Raw genomic sequence first — 6,173 nt, forward strand, 5'->3', positions numbered from 1 at the left:
AGAGAAGTTGTTGTTTGATTATATTAGTAAGGGTTTCCATTTAATGTTGATGGGAGTCAGAATAATGACCACTGCATAGTTGAGGTGCTAGTAGTGAAGGAGCACTAAGGAAGTGGGTGATGGAAATGTTGTTCCTGTGTTTTTCCTCAATGGTGATAATAATGATTTCTTACTTCCAGTTGTTTATTACAGTCTCTTAGCCCGATTATCTGCTATACTTTTTTTTTAACATTTTATTTTTAAGTAATCTCTAAACCCAACCCGGGGCTAAAATTCACAATCCCAAGATGAGAGGTTTCATGCTCTACTGACTGAGCCAGTCAGGTTCCCCTCAATTCTCTGCTTTTCTAATTACCTCACACTTCACATCATAATCTCACCATAAGTCTCAAATGTCTGCTTTCCACTATTTCCAGAGACTGGCCAGTTCTTGCTACTCTACCATTACCACTTTTATCCAAGGCAGTATCTTTTAACAACTGTGCTCCTGTAATGGAAACACAATTGTGATTTTCAGTTTTCTGTAGAACCACACCAATGCCTGCCAATTTTCTTGGATTAAAGCCCAAATGCTTACCATGGTCAACCTAACATTTTAAATCCTCCATTATCGTCATTCATTTCTACAATTTCTGTCTTTTTTCCATTAGCTTTGATGTTATACTTTGATTTTCATTTACTTGCCATGCTTGTTTACTCTTTAAGACATTTTCATTGGCTTCCTCCTATGCCTAGAGCATTCCTAATGAGAAATCTGTATGAATTATTAACTCATTTCCATTCAATTTTTGACCAACTATCATTCTCTTGGTTGTCCCTACATTGGACTATTATATATAAAACCAGAAAATTCTCTCACTTTCTCTAAGCCAATTTTTAACTTTTTTTTTTTTTGCCCCTAATAGTTACTACTGGTTGGTGTACTCCAGATTTTTCAAGTCTGTTTTGTTTTATCTTATTTTATCCTATCTTACTTTATGTTGTTTTATTTTATTTTGTTTTATTTTATTTTATTTTATTTTATTATGTCCCCCTGCAATGGAATGAAATCTTAATGAGATCAGAGCATTCTGTCAGTTTTTATCATTGTTTACTGCCACATCACCAGTGTCTATACTAGCACAACAGACATAACCGTACATCACTTTTGAATGAATGTAGACATGAGTGAACTACTTACAGTGACATATATTACAGTTTCCTTATTATACTTTTAATATCACGTGCTTGAGTATAGTATATTTCCTACTCACTACATTCAGACATTAAGGAGGACATTACAAAATACATGATTCAAGATGCAAACATTGAGTTAACAGTTGAAATGTATTCCCAGAAGCCAAATACTGTTGACAATAACACCATTTTTTCGAGGTTTCAATTTGGAAAAGCATGTAGCTTCAATAACTATGATTAAGCCATCCTGAAATGAGCAAGAATCAATATATTTATCAATTTATTGCATAAATATCCTTTAGATTAACATATTCCAAACAGTATTCTAGGTAAAGTGATCTATATTGGTCAATCTCAATCAATAAGGGGTTCCTAAAGTGACATATCCTGTACAAATATCAATTATGCCAACAGTCTTTTCAGGGCACCAGTAACCTCTTTATTTCTCAGGCTGTAGATGAATGGATTCAGAAGAGGTGTGATGATGGTGTAAAACACTGCCACTGCCTTATCCTGTTCTGGAGAATGCAAGGAGTGTGGCCTTGCATAGGTGGAGAGGGTAGTCATATAAAATAGGCTTGCCACAATTAGGTGAGAGGAACAAGTGGAGATAGCTTTTGTCTGTCCTTTACCTGAGCTCACCTGGAACACCACAGTAAGTATACGGACATAGGAAGCTAGAATGGCCATGAATGGTAGCAGCAGAATGATAAACCCACTTAGGAGGATTGTATGCTCATACTGGGAAGTATCCTGACACACCAGTGGTACCAGAGATGGAACTTCACAGAAAAGGTGGTTAACAATTCGAGACCTACAAAATGGAAGTTGAAAAGCATACAACGTATGCACTAAAGCATTGATAGAGCTACTGCCCCATGTGCATGTGACCATGAACCAACAGATATTCTTGCTCATAAGTACAGGATAGTGTAAAGGGTGACAGATGGCTACATATCAATCATAGGACATGAAACCAAGGAGAAGGGCTTCAGTTCCACCAAGTGTCAAGAATACAAATGCTTGAATTTCACAACCTAAAAATGTAATGATCTTACTCTTTGTCAGGAAGTCAGTGGTCATCTTGGGCACGGTGGTGGAGATGTACATCATGTCAATAAAGGAGAGCTGACTGAGTAGGACATTGGAGTGTGGAGTATGATGTCCAACTGAATGAGAAGGACCAGTATGATATTCCCCACCAGAGCCACTGAAAAGAGGGTTACAATGGCAACAAAGAGGAAAGTGTCCATTTGACCATATTGGAAAAGACCAGAAAGTATAAAATCTGTTTCTACACATTGGTTTCCCGTCTTCATAGTTTAAACTGAAACACATCAGAACAGATCATATCCCGAGATTCCATGAAAATCCTTTAAGGAAAAAGAAAGTGATTATTACTACATGCTTTTATTGCCTCCATAGCATTTTCTCAGCCAAATGAAATTTCAAGACCGTACGCCACTTCTATTTTCTTCCTTAGATGAGGGGAAAACAAATTATCTTATTACAGTAACTTTCAGAGAGTAAGTCCTGTATGATCAGAGTTTAGTCAAAATCAGAGTTTAGTCAAAATCGTTACACACAGGGCACATTTTAGAGAATGTAAGGTTGCTCAATTTCCCTTAGCCTTCACTTTTTTTTTCTCTTTTGATCACTAGATGAATTAATCCCAATCAATTTCCCAGTGGTTTTTTTTTTTTGTTTTTTTGTTTTTGTTTTTATTTTTTTTTTATTTTTTATTTTTTTTGAGTTTCATTTTATTTATTTTTTCAGCGTAACAGTATTCATTCTTTTTGCACAACACCCAGTGCTCCATGCAAAACGTGCCCTCTCCATTACCCACCACCTGTTCCCCCAACCTCCCACCCCTGACCCTTCAAAAACCTCAGGTTGCCCCAACCTCCCACCCCTGACCCTTCAAAACCCTCAGGTTGTTTTTCAGAGTCCATAGTCTCTTATGGTTCGCTTCCCCTCCCCAATGTCCATAGCCCGCTCCCCCTCCCCCAATCCCACCTCCCCGCAGCAACCCCCAGTTTGTTTTGTGAGATTAAGAGTCATTTATGGTTTGTCTCCCTCCCAATCCCATCTTGTTTCATTTATTCTTCTCCTATCTCCTACCCCCCCATGTTGCTTCTCCATGTCCTCATATCAGGGAGATCATATGATAGTTGTCTTTCTCCGATTGACTTATTTCACTAAGCATGATACGCTCTAGTTCCATCCACGTCGTCACAAATGGCAAGATTTCATTTCTTTTGATGGCTGCATAGTATTCCATTGTGTATATATACCACATCTTCTTTATCCATTCATCTGTTGATGGACATCTAGGTTCTTTCCATAGTCTGGCTATTGTAGACATTGCTGCTATAAACATTCGGGTACACGTGCCCCTTCGGATCACTATGTTTGTATCTTTAGGGTAAATACCCAGTAGTGCAATTGCTGGGTCATAGGGTAGTTCTATTTTCAACATTTTGAGGAACCTCCATGCTGTTTTCCAGAGTGGTTGCACCAGCTTGCATTCCCACCAACAGTGGAGGAGGGTTCCCCTTTCTCCACATCCTCGCCAGCATCTGTCATTTCCTGACTTGTTAATTTTAGCCATTCTGACTGGTGTGAGGTGATATCTCATTGTGGTTTTGATTTGTATTTCCCTGATGCCGAGTGACGTGGAGCACTTTTTCATGTGTCTGTTGGCCATCTGGATGTCTTCTTTGCAGAAATGTCTGTTCATGTCCTCTGCCCATTTCTTGATTGGATTGTTTGTTCTTTGGGTGTTGAGTTTGCTAAGTTCCTTATAGATTTTGGATACTAGCCCTTTATCTGATATGTCGTTTGCAAATATCTTCTCCCATTCTGTCAGTTGTCTTTTGGTTTTGTTAACTGTTTCCTTTGCTGTGCAAAAGCTTTTGATCTTGATGAAATCCCAACAGTTCATTTTTGCCCTTGCTTCCCTTGCCTTTGCCGTTGTTCCTAGGAAGATGTTGCTACGGCTGAGGTCGAAGAGGTTGCTGCCTGCATTCTCCTCAAGGATTTTGATGGATTCCTTTCTCACATTGAGGTCCTTCATCCATTTGGAGTCTATTTTTGTGTGTGGTGTAAGGAAGTGGTCCAATTTCATTTTTCTGCATGTGGCTGTCCAATTTTCCCAGCACCATTTATTGAAGAGGCTGTCTTTTTTCCATTGGACATTGTTTCCTGCTTTGTCGAAGATTAGTTGACCATAGAGCTGAGGGTCGATTTCTGGGCTCTCTATTCTGTTCCACTGATCTATGTGTCTGTTTTTGTGCCAGTACCATGCTGTCTTGATGATGACAGCTTTGTAATAGAGCTTGAAGTCCGGAATTGTAATGCCACCAACTTTGGCTTTGTTCTTCAATATTCCTTTGGCTATTCGAGGTCTTTTCTGGTTCCATATAAATTTTAGGATTATTTGTTCCATTTCTTTGAAAAAAATGGATGGTATTTTGATAGGGATTGCATTAAATGTGTAGATTGCTTTAGGTAGCATAGACATTTTCACAATATTTATTCTTCCAATCCAGGAGCATGGAACATTTTTCCATTTTTTTGTGTCTTCCTCAATTTCTTTCATGAGTACTTTATAATTTTCTGTGTATAGATTCTTAGTCTCTTTGGTTAGGTTTATTCCTAGGTATCTTATAGTTTTGGGTACAATTGTAAATGGGATTGACTCCTTAATTTCTCTTTCTTCAGTCTTGTTGTTGGTGTACAGAAATGCAACTGATTTCTGTGCATTGATTTTATATCCTGACACTTTACTGAATTCCTGAACAAGTTCTAGCAGTTTTGGAGTGGAGTCTTTTGGGTTTTCCACATATAGTATCATATCATCTGTGAAGAGTGATAGTTTGACTTCTTCTTTACCAATTTGGATGCCTTTAATTTCTTTTTGTTGTCTGATTGCTGAGGCTAGGACTTCTAGTACTATGTTGAATAGCAGTGGTGATAATGGACATCCCTGCCGTGTTCCTGACCTTAACGGAAAAGCTTTCAGTTTTTCTCCATTGAGAATGATATTTGCGGTGGGTTTTTCATAGATGGCTTTGATAATATTGAGGTATGTGCCCTCTATCCCTACACTTTGAAGAGTTTTGATCAGGAAGGGATGCTGTACTTTGTCAAATGCTTTTTCAGCATCTATTGAGAGTATCATATGGTTCTTGTTCTTTCTTTTATTAATGTGTTCTATCACATTGATTGATTTGCGGATGTTGAACCAACCCTGCAGCCCTGGAATAAATCCCACTTGATCGTGGTGAATAATCCTTTTAATGTACTGTTGAATCCTATTGGCTAGTATTTTGGCGAGAATTTTTGCGTCTGTGTTCATCAAGGATATTGGTCTGTAGTTCTCTTTTTTGGTGGGATCCTTGTCTGGTTTTGGGATCAAGGTGATGCTGGCCTCATAAAATGAGTTTGGAAGTTTTCCTTCCATTTCTATTTTTTGGAACAGTTTCAGGAGAATAGGAATGAGTTCTTCTTTAAATGTTTGGTAGAATTCCCCTGGGAAGCCGTCTGGCCCTGGGCTTTTGTTTGTTTGGAGATTTTTGATGACTGTTTCAATCTCCTTACTGGTTATGGGCCTGTTCAGGTTTTCTATTTCTTCCTGGTTCAGTTGTGGTAGTTTATATGTCTCTAGGAATGCATCCATTTCTTCCAGATTGTCCAATTTGTGGCCAATTTCCCAGTGTTTTTATGGGCATCCTAAAAGTAATTTAAATTTCTGTCCAGTTTGAAAAATACATGTTTCCTCGTCTTACTTTCTTTTGGAAAAGTACAGAATGCTTAGGCCATTTGTTAAGCATAAAAAGAGTTCTTTATTCCAGCTTCCTTCCATCTCTGAATCCAAGGATAATACTGTGGTATGCACGTGAACCATTGAATGCTGTAAGAAGTTCTCCCCAATGTTAAATCACTCAACTTTAGTCTATAACAGCAGTAATAAAGTATGAATACAAAACATTTCA

At 38.1% G+C, this 6,173-nt stretch overlaps 1 pseudogene; it reads right to left on the reverse strand.

The window, feature by feature from the left end:
• Positions 1–1,578: 1,578 nt before the first annotated feature.
• Positions 1,579–2,495, reverse strand: LOC123939147 (annotated as a pseudogene).
• Positions 2,496–6,173: the final 3,678 nt, after the last annotated feature.

This window comes from Meles meles, chromosome 3 (assembly GCF_922984935.1).
Source record: "Meles meles chromosome 3, mMelMel3.1 paternal haplotype, whole genome shotgun sequence".
Lineage (NCBI taxonomy): Eukaryota > Metazoa > Chordata > Mammalia > Carnivora > Mustelidae > Meles > Meles meles.